The sequence below is a fragment of the Botryllus schlosseri genome, chromosome 10 (assembly GCF_051294905.1).
Source record: "Botryllus schlosseri isolate E-star chromosome 10, Bs_hap1, whole genome shotgun sequence".
NCBI lineage: Eukaryota > Metazoa > Chordata > Ascidiacea > Stolidobranchia > Styelidae > Botryllus > Botryllus schlosseri.
In genome coordinates, this window is record NC_137245.1 from 5,973,027 (window position 1) to 5,990,464 (window position 17,438).

General features: G+C 40.6%; 1 long non-coding RNA gene across 1 annotated transcript in view; it reads left to right on the plus strand.

Moving 5' to 3' along the window:
* LOC145449027 (uncharacterized) overlaps window positions 1-14,810 on the plus strand; it is a 374,781-nt gene extending 359,971 nt beyond the window's left edge. Inside the window, exon 2 of the long non-coding RNA XR_013918109.1 lies at window positions 12,352-14,810. This is a non-coding gene — a long non-coding RNA (uncharacterized LOC145449027). The remainder of the gene's footprint in view (window positions 1-12,351) is intronic.
* Window positions 14,811-17,438: the final 2,628 nt, after the last annotated feature.

Below are 17,438 nucleotides of genomic sequence, written 5' to 3' on the forward strand. Positions count from 1 at the left end.
AGGTGACATGTACCATGTGATTCTTCAATGCATGTTTCCCATCCGCCACAGGGGCATATATTTATAACTTTTCCAACATTTGGAAAATCTCAAAAAATCTGGGTTTTAATGTCTCAGTCTATAGCTCAGTGGTTCCTAAACTTTTTTATACCGCGACCCAAGTCTGAGTTAAAATGGCATCTGGGGACTCAAACCTCAAAAACATCATTGTAATATTAGTACGATACGTTTTTACGGGAATATAGGACATGGAAAACGTGAAGACAACAATTGTACATAATACAGCTCCATGAAACGTATCTGACTCGCGAAATTCATTATTATCCTCAGGGGTAGCATTTATAGTGCATTCGGACTTCTATCTAGTTTACTCATATTCCAAGGAACGGACTATTCGGTTCTGACAATTTCCACGCTGGGACATCACATTGTCGAAGGTTCTCGCTAGCTGAGGTTTATCGTCGCATATCTTTTTGACTAAGCACTTTACCCAGCCGTATGTTGGCCGAAACTTTATGTTTTCATATTTCCCGACGCGGAAAGGAGTTGCCCTTGAAATAACTTTGATTCATAGTCCCTAACCCGCACCCGCTCGTTGTACGCCCCTACACTATAAAGCAGGGGTGGGCAAACTTTTGAGCTCGCGGGCCGCATTCAACATCTAAATACATTCGCGGGCCGCACTCTATTAAATAGAGGGTATTAGCCTAAAGACAATATGGTTATTCCATCGTATGTATAGCAGTGGTTTTTAAACTTTATTAGACACGCCCCCTTTATCGTGATATCACTAAACATCCAAGAGAGGAATCAAAATGTTAGCAATCTTAATGGATAGTTTGATGGCCTTGCAGATTATGGCTGTTGACGAGAGAATTATAAAATATGAAATATGGACAATATCCAGAGCAATGACCATGAACTGGAGGCAAATCGCCCGGAGCGCGAAATTTTTTTCAGTTTACTGCGGCTTCGCGACACCTTTCAGATGCCTCCACGCCCCCTAGTTTGAGAACCACTGTTTATACAGTGACCGAAGAAATATGGAGATAATATATAAGTGGATCGTCGTCATCAGTAACCAGTATGTAAGGAAAAACACTCGTGGACCGAGCATGCAATATCTAAATCCACATCTAAATGAAATTGGCATTACATACCAAAACGCAATATTGATATTTGATTATATAGTGAAGATGTGGAAATTATATCTATTTCTATTTAAAACAAACCAACGATTCATTTGAGGATATGGTACACGCGTCAGCAACATTGGCGAGATTTCATAAGCTGCTGGTCAATCTCTATATACCCAATTTTCTAAACTAGGGATTAAAGTCGGTTGTTGATTCTTAGAACAGGATGGAGACTTGAATCTGTGGGCAGTGATCTGTTTGTAGATTGCTGATTCTGATTTTGGTTCAACTCTAGGACACACAATGCTAACAGCGTCATAACCATGTTAGCTTCAAATATGCTATATATAGATTTTATAAATATAAATACTTCTGCACATACAGAGAACGAATCTACCTGCCACAATCTCGAATCGGCTTTTCCAAGTACAGCACTAAAAGTAATAAACTAATTGGAGATGTCTAACGTTAAATTACACTCGTGATCCGAAAGTCATTACCGTTTTGACTTTCTGTAATGTTTAGCAATTGAAACCTTTTAAAATGCGAGGGCCTTGAGGTCAGGCAATCGCACCAGCAATGAAATAACAAATACTAGTCGGAATATAACTTATAATTACAATGGTGAAATATAATGAGAGATGCTCGATCGAGTCCCCGCAGGAATTAGATTTCTACTGAGCATTTTTTCAATGTTTTAAATACGATTCTTGAGCCTTTAGCGGGCTGCACAAAGAGGTGTCGCGGCCGCATGCGGCCCGCGGGACAAAGTTTGCCCACCACTGGTATAGGGCTACACGTTTTTCTCGCCTACCGTCAACGTCCGTAGTTATGAGTTTTTCCGAGTTGCATGCCCACTTTCCCAGTGTGTGTCGCAATGTAGTTACTGGTAATCTGAACGGAGTGCTTATATGTACCTGAACCGCCGCTGCCAGTAAACGCGGGCCTCTAAGTTCGCAATTAGTCCAACGCTCCAAGCATATATATCTTATTTTAGGGTAAGTCATCAGATGAGATGCCTATCATTACGCCACCATTCCTAACGTTCATGCGATATTTATAAATGGCTAGAGCGGCATACAATTATTTTTGTTCTCAAGCTCGCCTGGAGGCCCGTGGATCGAATGTAGTTTGGTTTTGACATGATATGACTTATTTCATAGATGTATGGAGTAGACATGGGGTAATCGCGATTAGTAATCGTAATCGATTACGACGATTACAGCATTTTCAAGTAATCGTAATCGCAATCGATTACATTCGAGAAAATTACGAAGTAATCGTTATCGTAATCGGATACTTTCAATATTTAATCGATTTCTTTGTGAAAGAACGATTACTTTTTATTTGTACAGGAATATGGCATAAACTAAACATTCGTGAGCGATGAAGAGGTATTGGTATTAAACCAGTTAGTGATAGCACAAACGTCAGATTTTCAAATGCATCTGCTCATTATTGCGTCAGAAGTCGCCTATTAGCATTTATCGTCATTGCGTAAGAAGTATCCAGCTATTCACACATAGTGAATAGATATTCGACGTACATTAGTGTAATTGTAAGAACACTCACCTGCTGTATATCAGGTTATCAATACATTCCAGACGTCACTACCTCGAAACAGGATAATTAATCACCACTCTGCCTAGTTTAAAATAGTGACTTTAGTATTGATGTTTGGTTATGCTTAGTTAAACGCAGTTTGACTGTTCCTGCTTGGGGAGCAGTAGGCCTATGTAGTACGAACGTGCACCGGACAAAGGTTTGAAATTTTGTAGCCTACTGGTCAAATAAAACATTACGGTTTCCACGACGAAGCATTAAAAATCAAGAGCTGCTGATATATATCATAACCGAGCCGTTTCTCGTAATGGCCGCTTGCATTACATTATCTGTATTAAGTTGAAGGCAGAATTTTATGTTCACTTTCTCTTATCCTCATATGATTCTACTTAAAACGGGCGCCAATCGCTATTTTACAATTCTTTACTCAACACTTGGACCTGCCGCCATAGCCTTCAGCTAAAATACAATGTTAGTGTGACTTGTAGCTAGAATCAGGACAAAAACAGCAAATCGTCCCCCACTCCAAACGTTGGTCTTGGGCCCCCACAGGGTGGTCAATTTTCAACTTGAACATTTAATTTCGTCAATAATATTGGTAATTGCATTATATTACTGTTCATTTATAGTGACAGTGTAATAGATAGTGTAATGGTTATGCGACCGGCTTCTCGATCGGTAGGTGTTGGGTTCGATCCCCGGCCGGGTCATACCAAAGACTCGAAAATTGGGGTCGGCAGCTATCCTGCGAGGCACTCAGCAATCACGGATAGCATGGAGGAGAAAAAACGGGGGCGCAGACTAAATGACCTCACGGCCGTATCGAAACTTCGTCAAAGCCTCTCGATGGTGCAGCCGAAAAAGAATATCATCATCTCTCTCTCTCTCTCTCTCTCTCTCTCTCTCTCTCTCTCTCTCTCTCTCTCTCTCTCTCTCTCTCTCTCTCTCTCTCTCTCTCTCTCTCTCTCTCTCTCTCTCTCTCTCTCTCTCTCTCTCTCTCTCTCTCTCTCTCTCTCTCTCTCTCTCTCTCTCTCTCTCAGCCCCCGATAGTCAGATTTACCTGAAGAGCTTGAAGCACGTAATTCATAATTATAACATCTGGCATCTTGTCATAATTACTTTGGAGTATGTCCTTAATTTGTGAATTCCGGTCTGTTATATAGTCAAAAGATATCGTTGTGACCAAAACGTAGCACTAAAATAAATACTTGCGTGAGACGCACTCACAAATTGCCACGTCTTTAATGCTCTGTGGGTGCCCGCGGGTGGCATTTACATTGTGGGTTCAGATTGGAAGGACCGGGCTATTAGTCACGCCCAACCAACGCGGCTATTGACAATGCACACATACCCCAAGTTTGGGTCAATGTCTTTCATTAGTAGCACACTTCGTTGATTCGCATGTTGGCCGAAACTGCATCGTGTGTCGTGGCGCGGTATTGACTGGCATCTAAATGCCTGTTACTATAAATTATACAATGAATGCTTTTTCTCTTGGGAGGAGACGTAGGCTATGAATTTCAAAATCAAGCTATCTAGAGACATTTAAATCGCGATACTCGTAGACAATTTTCAAGGTCATGAAATCTCTCGAAAATAGTGTATAATTTGTGTTGGTTTACGAAATACTTTTGAGTCTCCTTCGAGTTCGCTCCCCACCCTATTAGGAAATTTGGGTGCGACAGTTGTGGACCTTGCAAGAATGCAAATCGTTGGGTGCGATATATCGTCCAACATAAAATGGGCAATGGGTACTTTATGACGTAACAAAAAAATGTCGCATCTTTTATAAAGAAGGTTGTTATTTCATTAGGACATTGGGAACATGAGCTTCACGTTCACGATCAATTTAGAAGTTCACGTTCACTAACGAGCCTTGGTATGTTCTGCACCGGGATCATTTTCAGATATTACAATTTTTCACGTCATTTTGATATCTTTGTTTAAAATTTATTGCATTTCAACTGCGGGCCACTCAATGCAGTGCCCTAGCAGGATAAAAAAGTCAACACAAACGAGCATGCAACTTGACAATCTCAAAAATCTTACTTGCTTTGTTACAAAAGTTGGCTCAAAATTTCCAGCTTTCACTTTGTGATTATTTAGTGATTCTCTGCTGTGAGCTTGACCCGCAATCACACAACATCAAGACTGGAATACGCAGCGTGTAGGTAGTCAGGGAAAGATGCATATTCAACCAATCAATGAAATTGACATTGTTGTCTAATGTAAACAAATCTAGCAGGCTGCTGGCTGTATAACTTGTTAATGGTGCAAAATCGGTGTGGAAACAAGTATAAAAACCTGTTTTACTCTCTGCTCAATATGAACGTAACAATTCTCAGACGCCGAATACATTGTCTGGCCTGTCCTAGATCGTCGAAATTGTTGACAAAGCGACGGGAGACATTGATTTTACGTGATTCGTATATCATTTGATTGCCTCAGTTGATACATTTAACGACGTTTAAAAACTCACTTTGAAGTTCAGCATTGTGTCATAATGCGACCTGAGTCGTCGCTAAGTATCGTGTACTGTAGCCTACTATAATATATCACTTCCCTGAAAGGTAGGGTTGGAATTAGCAATATGACGTCACACGACGTCACGAGGTTCACGTTCGCGTTCATACATAACCCATCAGAGGTTCGCCCATGCCTAGTATGGATCATGATTTGTCATCATGTGAGTTGAATTGAAATTAGTACGCATTTATCTGATGGCCGCGCAGTACACGTACGGTTCATCAAGGGCACTGATTGTAGACTAGGGCTTGTTATAAAGACAAGGCAAGGCATGGAATAGTTTTTCTGATGATGACGTTGTTGACCGAGTTGGTATTAAGAGAAAGTCCGTTACCCAGAATGGTATGGTGTTGGACGGCGTCAATTTTTCCCGATTTATTGCAGAACGATTCTTTAAACTTACGCTGTTGATTCCCCGATAAATGTAGTAGGGAACCATGACGTTAACGAGGTTATGGAATATTTTTTTATAAGAGCCTTGTATGAATTTAGCTGATAAGGAGAGCCTCGCGTATCGCAAAGGCAAAGCGGGAACTCATCGAACTCAAGGGGAGGTAGGCTATATCTCACTGTCAAATGAATATCTGCGTTCCATACGTACCTTTTGATAGCCCAAGTTTTAACTTATTTGAGACACAAATTACAATTTTCAGTTAGTACAGGAAATCTATCCAGGGTAGAAATATCAAAATAGCAATACTAAAATCGATAGATAACAACAAAATTATTGCTGCTCATCATTGCAGTGTTGGGATCAAGTCACTTCCTTCGAGTCATGAGTCATTTCGAGTCATTGCACATTTTGACTCGAGTCAAGTCAAGTCAATCGATTTTTTAGGGTGACTCGAGTCAAACCAAGTCACTTGATTTTGGGAGGTGACTCGAGTCAAGTCGAGCCAGTCAAGTCAAGTCACGAGTCAAGTCACAATTCAAGTCAAGTTGCCCTTTCGAAGTATGAGGCATAATTACGTCATTACATTTTGCTATCTATCAAAAATACAGATTGAGTGTTTATTGATTTTGAACCGATAAACGAATATAGAGTTGAAAATATACCCAAGAAGGCGCTGTGTCGCTCACATATACGTAGCCTCAGTTTTAGTTACCAACCAAAATAGAGAATAGGGAAACGAATTGAAAAGATGCCATACATTACCCTTTACCCATTTACATATTGATACCATACAATTCGAGCCTACTCCAATGGTTGAGGAGTATATAAACTATATTCGAAATCAAAATCAATAAAACAAGAGGTTTAGTTAAGGTAGATATTTGAGGCGAGATAGCGCAGTGGTCTAATACGCGGCTGCGACACCTATGGGTGCGGGTTCGAGTCCGACCGAGGTCGACTTCAGAATTCCGATATCCAAGTGTTGGAGGTTTACCGAGGCTCCTCCTGGCTCCTTCATTCGCGTAAGCGGTGTCTTACAAAAAGCCTAGAGGTTGGCCGTGCTATAAGTCGGCAGTTACGCAAAATAATGAGGAATCTCGGCCTGGTGTAAATGACCATAGTAGTCGACAAACACTATGAATACCCAAAAACAAACAAACAAACCACTCGAATGGGGTGCACCTGCATTACAATGTATCAATGACTACTGACTAGCTATTACAATAAATAGGCAATATTTTGCTTCAAAACAAACAAGATAGATAATTTTCTATTATATTACTTTACAACTAGTTTACGACAACGTAACCTGTGAGCTTCGATCACTTCGTTTGTGGTCAATTTGTATGTGAGAGAACAATGGAGGCTCAGTAAAACGCACGATCATTGAATAATTGGTCACTGTCACGGGTTACACGAGCGTTTCGCGATCAATCCGAACATATGCAAGACACAGTGATTTTTATCGACACCGATTAATTGATGACTTGAAATTGAACTGGTGAATTTTGCTCCGAGTCACGAGTCAGTCCACATTTCTGATACGCCGAGTCATGTCAAGTCATTTTAGCAAAGTGACTCGAGTCAAGTCAAGTCATGAGAAAAAGGTGACTGGAGTCTGACTCGAGTGACTAATTTGCTGAAACAGACAAATATTTTGCAAACATTTCGAAGTCACCCTGTTCCACCTCGCTACCTCAACATTCAAAATTTTTCCACAAACCCCAACAAAACATCTCTAAACATCGGCTGGCTATTGGCAATTTGGCAATTAAAATGAGTTTCTACAGTCGGATATTTCATCTCTGACGACGATTCTAATATAGATAGTGGCGAATAAAATATTAAGGCGCAACGCTTCCGACAAAAGCTTTTTGTGTGAGTTTTCAAGGATCATATCACATCCAGCCAAGTCATTTCTATCACGCATATCATCGTGAAGTTATTTAGTGGTCATATCAGAGGATAAAATGGATTTCAAGGCGAGGTTTCAATTCCTCCATAAGAACAGATTAGGAAAAAATTCATGACTGTTCACTAATTTGCTGAAACTGACAACTCCTATCCAAAATGTTTTGAAATCATTTCGAAGTCACCCTGTTTGACCTTGCTATCTCAAACATTTCATTTTTCCACAATCCCCCACAAAACATCTCTAAACAGCAATATGTTTTCATCGGCAGACATTTGGCAAAAATTAGTTTTTACAGTCGGATATTTCATCTCTGACGACCATTTTAATGACGTGAGTCCTAAGTTTTACCAATTATGAAGCGAAACTGCCTCATGCTTTCCTTAATTAAACAAAATACAAATTAGGTTCATTTTACTAATTCGCGGAACCCCTGAAAATATTTCGCGGAGCGTCGGTTGCGAGCCCCTGCTCTGACCAGTACATACTACAAAGCAACTATGGTGGACGACAGCAACCTGCTCCATGGGTGGAACTGCAAATTTTTCAAGTGAGAACTCCCACAAGTCACGGCATTGAAACGGGTTTGCGTCAAATTGATGCGACTTAATTTCGGAAATGGACATGGGACAACTTTGTGAAATCCACCTTTGCTAAATATAGAAATAAATCGTAAACTATCAGTTTCGTTCTATTTAATTCTAAAACCTGTGCAATGTGCATTTCTTGTCACTCTGTTTTTATGTTGGCTGCTTATTCGATCTTGTGATATCTTTGAAAATGGCATACGTTACCATATACTCGGTCTGATGAAGACATGAATAAACTTATGCGAGTGTCTGAGTGATATAGCTAGGCTTTATCAGCCCTACTATGAAGCGTTCACTTCGTGGTGGCATACGCTGTCCGGGTATGAAAGGTGCGGTCGCGCTTCGGGGAACTGCGTCAACAATCTGTCCGACCACTCGTGACAGAACAGAATATCGGTGACAATATATGTGGATTACAAACTTACTCACCAACATCTACAAATATAGCCATCTCTCTTCAGTTACAGATAAAACCGCATTACAAACGTACCTTTGCGCTTGTTTTTCAGGACTTTTTTCGGGTATTCAGAATTGATTTCTAGTTTCAACATATGGCAACCAGACTACTACAGTCCGAGATACCTGGTAGTTCGGGTTCGCGCTCGTTGTAACGAAAGCGATGTGACATTACGAATCCCGACCATTCGGCAAAACCAAGTAAGTCGATCTTGTCTGTGTTTTGAGTGCATCACTACTTTGTTCTGCATCTCATTCTACCAGTGGCGGCTCGTGATAATATCGGGTGGTGGGGCAAGGTGTGTACGCGATTTTAATTGTCTAAATGACGTCACAATAGTGTATTCCGACGTGAAAATGTGACTTCGTGGTGGTCACACACAGTTTGTATGGGGTATATACATTAAGCTTGGTGAACAAGACTTACGTATTTGAAATTATTCGAAAAAAAATATCAAGTACAGTTGTTCATACCTGCATATTTTAACGTTTGTATCAGCAGGCCTATTGCGCGCGGCGTGATTTCATAGTTGTAAAATGTTCATTGTTCATTGTTCAATGACGAGTTCATTGAAATATGGAATACCCAGAATGAGAGCGTTGAGAATCGGGAGCACATATAACCAATCGAGCCTAATTACTGCAGCAAAGTTGATAGAAAACGATTTTATCAATTATAGGAATTTTAAAAGTTCACTAGTGGTTAACTTCGGAAAAAGATGTATTAGGATATAAACAAGTCAACTCGAGCCGAGTAATGTCGACTATCAGGTAATATCGAGACACCCTTTGCAGTAGACCACATGCTTCAGATCACGATACCCAATTTCGGTCGAACTAGAGACACTGTCCCCTGGCACCAGCAGTGTAAAAGTGTATACCAAGGCGTCCTTATCCTCGCTTATACGTCAGCCTTTCATTTTTTATCGCAATACGTTGGGAAAAGGTAAGAGTGCGCTTTCCTCCCGTGTACTATTAGATGAATGGACAATTTCCAGGCTGATAAGGGCCGAGTCTTGCCTAAAAACACTGAATTTTGCGTAAAATATATTGAGGAATAGGCTGATCAATTGATCAGCTGTTAGCCGTCATCGAAAACGAACTATTAGCTATCGCGCTTGACATCGGGTTGTCGGCAAATGGCCTAAAGGCCACAATTTCACGGTGAAATTGACATTGGAGAATATAAAATAAAGTAAATATTTGAATGCAAACCGAGAATCTTAGTAAACTGTTTCATGAAATCATCATCTCATCACCTATCTCAGTATGAAACACAGTTAAAATTAGCAACGACCAACGCCGGCTTTTGCGTGAAATCCGCAATGCGGTAGTCAGCGTTAGGCCCACCATACTCGACCTCGATAATGAAATTATCGCCCTAATCAGTGAGTGTCGACCTCGGGACTTGGCACAGCGTTCGATACTGAAATCAAGATATACCGTCCAAAAGCTCAAGACGGATATAGGTATGGAGCATCGTTAAAATCGAAAGAGACCAATACCGGTATTGCGTAAAATCTGTTAGTGATAAATGGTCAGCTCTCACTCGACTTAGAAAACGAAATTACCACCCACATAGTTCAGTGATAAACTTTAAACTTGGTACGGCGATCGATACTAACACTAAGACCAACTATGCCAAATGTCATGACTAGGGCAATTTTTTTTGACTTGTCAAAAAGAGTCAAAATTAGGTCAAAATTTGTCAAAATTGTTTACAAAGTCCAACATTTTTTGACCTCTGCATTTCGTTTGTATCGTAGATTTTGCGCTGTCGGTGAACTTATCATTTGATATTATACAACTTGTAGCCTACTTTATAGGCCTACCGTTGTAAACGGACCATCGTCTGCTCATTGTGAATCATAAATGGTCAAATGAAACAAATAGTGACATGGTTTTATGGTCAACGTACCGCAATATCCTAGCTGGAGCAAGTCTGCTTGGACATTGCATGGTTCTTATATCAAGAAGCGCAGGCTGAAAAATTGTGATATAGACAACATTGTCAGAATGAAGCAACACGGTTTGTCACCAGCAGTGTGCACACAACTTGAGTTTTGTCAGCCAACAAATGCTGCTGTTAAACGTTCTTTCTCCGTTCTTGGCAAGCTACGTAGTAAGGACAGACACTTTCTAGAATACGTAATGTAACTACTGGAATTCTTCATAGGGCCAGATTTCGTTAAAATACTAGTTTTTCATGTAAAAATTTGTCAGTTTTTGAGCCAAAAACGTTTTTTCAGGCCAATCTACTTTGTAAGGACAGACAGTTCCAACCAGAAATGAAGATAAGTAGTACAATTTTAACATTATATGCGAAAACTCCTAATTTGCATACGTGAGGTCAAAATTTGGTCAAATTTCAGTTTTTTTAGGTCAAAAAAGGTCAAAATTTAGATTTTTTAGGTCAAAATCTTCCGTTTTTTAGGTCAAAAAAATTTGCCCTAGTCATGACCGATCTCGGTATGGAACATCGTCAAAATCAATGGAGACCAATACCCGCTTTTGAGTAAAATATCTTTGCGATACATGACGGATCAGCAAGCACACAGTCAACTTTAGAAACGAAATTACTACCGTACACTTTAAGTAGCAACCCTGAAACTTTCACGATATAACATACCAAGTTACAAGAATTGTCATGGAGCGAAACATCGTCAAAATCGACCTATACCAGCAAAGGTCGACTCAACGCATAATACGGTAACCGAGTTCAGATATAGATACGATTGTTACATCACACCTTAAGGGCAACCAGGTAGATTGCCCCACTTGCTCGGTAATTTCATGGAAAGGAGAGAGTAAATCACCGTTTCTTTATTGTGCGCGGCTTTGAGAGAACAGACAGTGAAAACTGGTTATGAGCGCTCCCGGGGCAAGCCCCAGCTAGGCATTCTCAAAGCGAAACACAGAAGAGAATTCGATTTTCGCAAAGACTTCGCTAGGTATGAGCATTTACAAGCGAACGCATAAGAATAATGCGGGTTTCGCTGTGATTTCGGTATATATTGATTGCTGTGCGTTAGGGTTGTTCAGAATTGACCGACTTTCAAAAAGTCTAGGTTTTCAGTCCGTTTCCCATGCCTTATACCTTAAAAACAAATTCTGGCTTCTTTTTTTTGTACTTCATCCCCTGCATCCGTGTGCATTTTGCCGTTTTTTCATGCACCAAAAAAATTCTTCGGAATTTGGGGATTCCCCCGTTGTGAGTGATTCGACAGCAACCGCATGTGTTCTCATTGACGTGAAGCGGATGTTCTAGCGTTGATGACGCGCTAGGCACGGCAGTGAAATGGGGATCATTGATTACTCAGGTGTTTTGCTGCTTTGTTGTTGAAGAACTGTGTTTACGATTGAGGTGCAGGACTTACCAGGTAGCTTTTTAACTCATGCTGTTAGCGAGTCTAGCGCAGGATTAGTGATTATAGTATTGTAGCAGTATTGAATTATTCGATCTAATGGACCTGATACTCTTTCTTGTCTACTGAGATAGAAAACAAAGCTTGTAAATGTCTGTTCCAGTGACTGTGGAAAACAGCCAATCGGTTGCTCTGAATTTTATGTTATTTCCTAAGATAGCAATATACTGGTCGGAGTATTTCCAATTTAGGAATCATTATCTTCTAGAATCAATAACTGGATCTAATCCGACTATTCTTGCTCAAGTTGTGCAGTATGTGTTTGACCTTAGAGAACTGAAATGTTTCCAACTATTCTTTGTTGCTTGACTGAGATGATGTATATTTATTTTTCCAGGATTAGCTCTAGTGCGAAATATCTTTAAAAAAAAAGAAAATTGCCATCTAGTGATATAGTATCAAAGAAAACTAGAAGATCACGGTCGCAGACACATCATTTCCTAGCTGGGCCCTCTGAGGAAACATTACGAGATCGAAGCTGCTTACTCTTGGGAAAGTTATGCAGTATGTGTTACACCTAAGAGAGCATTCATATGCGAAAAATGAACCAGTAAAGTTACACATCCAGGACGTAGGAGATGAAGTACGGTAATACGTTTTTGGTTCCTGGCTGCCACAAAGACCATCACACAAGTCAATGCCATTGAAAGATTAGAGACAGTGTGAAAACAGAAACCAAATGGCTGTCACTGGACTAAAGGCCAGCAATATGTATCAAGAAAACAAAGTGACTTTGAAGCCAAGTTGAGTAAGCTATGGGCATGGAGGAGCTCCTGACGCGATGACGACAATTGAAGCAAGTACACTTCTCTCCGGCGATAAGAAACATGAATACAAAACATTTTATCAGGATCAAAGGGGTCCGTGATTAGCAACGATTGGTGGCAAAGATACAGTGTTGAAAGTGAAAACCATGCAACAAAAGAGACGGACCATGAGTGCGAGAGAGTGCACCAGCTTCAAGTAGCGAAGGTGAATTTACAGAGAGCTCATCTATATCTTCGCAGGTAGATGACACTTCCCACAGCAGTGATTTTGAAGTGGCGCAGTCGACATTGCTTCATTGCTTTAAATTTGTGACTCTAAAAGCGCCTGTAAACCTGTTCAACGACAAAGACATATGCCAGGTTTCCGATCGCTTGAAAGTCAGCAATAATGCTGCTACCATGATAACTGCAGCACTGATTGAAGCTTGCGATGGTGACCCTAATGACTTTCATCTTTCAAGATCTGGAACCTATCGACGACGCATTGCAAATCGTTTTAAAATTTCTGAGTCTATTGTTGAAAAAATAGCAAACGATCCACCAAAGCACATCACATTGCACTGGAATGGAAAGCTCACTGGGAGTCGTTTAGGAGAGCAATTTGAGGCCTTGGCAGTGCTGGCATCGTCTACGTGTTGTAACGCATTTGAGAAGGGCAATCTTCTTGGCATTCGAACTCTGGAGAGTGCTACCGGAAAAGCACAGGCTGATCCGTCATTTGAACTGCTGGAACTATATAATTTAACAAAAAATGTCAGAGCTCTTGTGTTTGACACAACATCCTCAAACAATGGAAAAATTGTTCTGTTACTTGAAGAATTGATAAACAGGAAAGTTTTCTACAGTCTTGTCGCCATCATATTGATGAACTAGTCATCCGGGAGATTTGGAAGTGAAGTGTCTATTTGGATCGGCGACCACAGGCCCTGAAAACACAGATTTTAATACCTTCCAAGAAGTGGAAAGATATTGATCAATTAAGAAGCTCTAAAACACTTCAGTTTGATGAAGGCAGCGGGTTGGCGATGAAAGCTGATGAAGCAAAGCAAGAATAATTCCACTGATTAAGCCATATAATGGAAAGCAGAAAGAAGTATTGATAAGAGATGACTACAGAGACTGTGCAACAGGCGCCTTGGTGATTTTAGATGACCAATATGTTGATAATCGTTTTCGCAAGCCTGGTGCTACTATAGCACTGGATGGACGAGTCAAGTGCTGTACTGTCAAAAAATGTTCATGTGGAGTGAGCAAATGGGCTATTCTGAAGAGTTCATTAGAAAGTTGGTACGAATAAATATTGCCCAGTTTTCTGTCCCAGCTTAAAACTAATATTGCATGTGACGCACAGAGTAATGATCTCAAATTTCTTCATCACATGACAGACTTTACATCATGCGATTTCACAGTTGCTGATGTGGCATATAAAAAGATGTGAAAACATCATTGGCATCTCACCGAGGAAACGGTGGTATCTACAATGTTTTCGGCTAAACCAAAGATTCCTGACAAAGTGAAGCAAACGATGGCTGCTAAATTGCTGCAAATGCCAATTCTTGAACAATTTCGCAGAGGTATACCTCTGAGTCTAATCTCTGACTCTGTCTCTGAGTCAATGAGTATGGTTGCTTTAATTGGACCGGAATCATGGTTTCTATTCGATGCTATGCATGCCGAACATGATCAGTTGAGTTTTCCAGTTTCGGAATGGCATACAGATCCGCATTTTGTTACTGCTCAAGAATTTGTGAGTAGTGTTGAAGTAGTTAAAGACGCAGCAAAGCGTTTGGTAAAATTGAATACCGACTTTGATGCTTTAAAAACAGATGACTAAGAACAGCGGACGAGCCTCTTACAAGCCGTGGAAGATCACGGGAACAGATATGCCGATTTCTCTAAAGCAACCATTTCATCCACCTGATTCAAGTAGTGTTTGCCAAGTTGATCCATTTCTTTTCCTTATTGTTTCGTTTCCTTTGAACAATGTGATGTTTAAAATGTGGCTGTGAGTGAATGATACATTCACAGTTGTATTGTTGCACATGGTGTTCCCGGAAATTGATGGACAATCTCAGGTAGGGTTGAGGAGTGTAGGATATGTGATCCAACAACATGACTATCAGTCTTAGGCAGTTTTGAGGAGTTCTAAGGGAGTGTAGGACATGAAAATGGTGTCCTGAACCGGCAATACTTTCTCTAATAAGGTTATGTAGCACTCCAAACCGCAATAGCTGCATAAACCCAGCTTATATATGACGTTTACTAGCCTAGTCCGAATGGCGACACTCAAATTTTAGGGGAATCCCCTATTTTTAGCCGATAATTTTCCAGCTCAAAATGCACACGGATGCAAGGGATGAATTACGAAAAAAAGTAGCTAGAATATGTTTTTATGGTATAAGGCATGGGAATCGGACTGAAAACCACGACTTTTTGAAAGTCGGTCAATTCTGAACAACCCTACTGTGCGTCTATAAATGGTAAATAATTGTTATTGAACAGAATTTTAGGTGGGGCAATGCCCCTGTTGCCTAATAGGACGAGCCGCCACTGCCTTCTACATCCATGGGAAATCTCCCTCATTACTGACGATACGCATTCTCGAGAAGGCTCTCAAACTCATAATACTTATGAAGATTGACTTCGCGCTCCATTGTTATCTATAGGCCTACAAGTATCGACTGTTTTAACGTGTCGTAACTGGCACAAGGCAGAATAATACGGGTATTCAAGTCTGATTGGAGTATATATTGTAGTGATTCGATTCGACTAGGGATATATTATATTTTTCAATTATTAAAATGGTATGTCCCTTTTCACAAAAAGGTAAATTAGCAAAAGGCATTTCAGTTCCTATGCTATCTTGCCATCGCGGAACCCTTAAAATCTCTAGTGGTCGTATCACAACATACGAAACAAGGTTCGAGCCAAGCACGTTTCTAAAAGTGACATTTTTGTGAGGTCGTGATCAACCCACAACATTTTAACAGTTTGCAATGAAATGGGTATATAGTCGAAAAACAATATAATTATCTGTAATGTATAGTGTAGCACGGGCATGATAGTAGTAGGTGCTCCTTTATAATTCCCTATTCACTCGTACTCTTGACATGTTATAAGTCAGAGGCGGGCCACTTCTTCAGTTGGCGGGCCGGATATGCCAAAATGAAGTACTTGGTGGGTCGTAGGCTATTCCTGAATCGATACATTAATCTCGTATTTATCCTCCTACACACTATAATAAATCGTATTCGATTTAAAGCATATAGTTCAAAAACAATGTTTAATAAATTTATTAACGTATGAGACATCTTTTGTCGATTAATGTTGTCATCAAGTTCTTTGAAATGTGGGTACAAGACGGATTGCACATGAACATTATTAGATAGGAACACAGATTAGTCTTGTTATTGTTTATGGTGGGAAATGTTTGCTTGCAACTATATGTGGGTAGACCCGGGCCGCGGGCCACATTGCCATGTAAGACCGTAAAGTGTCTGTGCGCCGCTCGCAATACCGTCGCGGGCCGGGGTATGCTGCCCTGCCCTGTTCTAAGTGGATCTCATCTACGGTTGCCATACGTCCGGAATTTCCCGGACATGTCCGGAATTTCACTGTTCAAACTTGGGGTAACCCTAAAAGGAGGGAACGCGGAAACTGCGAAAAACGCGGAACTCGCGGAAATGGCCCCTAAAACGCGGAAACTGCGGAAAAAGCTGGAAACCTCGATTCCTAAAACGCTGAAACAGAGGAAAACGCGGAACGCGGAACAGTCGGTCATTGACATTTGTAGATCTCATACATAGAAAGAATTCCAAAGTCTAAAACGAGGCAACCGCGGGACACCAATTTTCGAATGATATGAATTAGGCCTCATAAATGGCGGATTACTGTCTTAATAGTTGAAAATCAAAATTATTACCTATCTTAGAGGCAGACGGCAGTCGTTCACTTACGATTATACAGTTGGCCTCACAGAAAATACCTTGAAAACGCGGAACTGCGGGATACCCTAATTTTCGAGTATAAGGCAGATTTAATCTCACAAACGACCGCGAACTGTCGTGCTAGTTACAAAGTCGAACTTATGAAGTACCTGACGGTTAAACATTCCGTCACTAGCTCAAATAGGCGCTGAACATAGCCTGGCGGTATATATCTATAGAAATAAACGGCGCGGGAACTGTGGGACACAAATATTCCAGTATAAGACAAATTATGCCTCAAATGGCAGAGGACTGTCGTATAAAGTTAAAAATTGAGCATATCAAGTATCTGTGGGTCAAACATTCGTTCGTTAACGATTATACACGCCCAGCATGGCCTCGTGGCAAATATCTAGAAAACGCGGGAACCGCGGGACATCCTAAATTTCTAGTAAGACGGGTTTGGCCTCACAAATAGCCGAAAACTGCCGTCATAGTTGAAAATTGAACTTATGAGGTATCTGATGGTTAAACACTGGGTCACTGACCTTTGTAGACGCTACACATGGCCTGGTGGAGAATATCTAGAAAACGCGGAAACTGTGGGACACAGAATTCGAGTAGAAGACAAATTATGCCGAACAACTGGCAGAGGACTGTCGTATAAAGTATAAAATTTAAGTTATGAAGTATTTGAGGGCGAAAAATTCGATCACTGATCATCCTAGACGCTCAACCTGGCC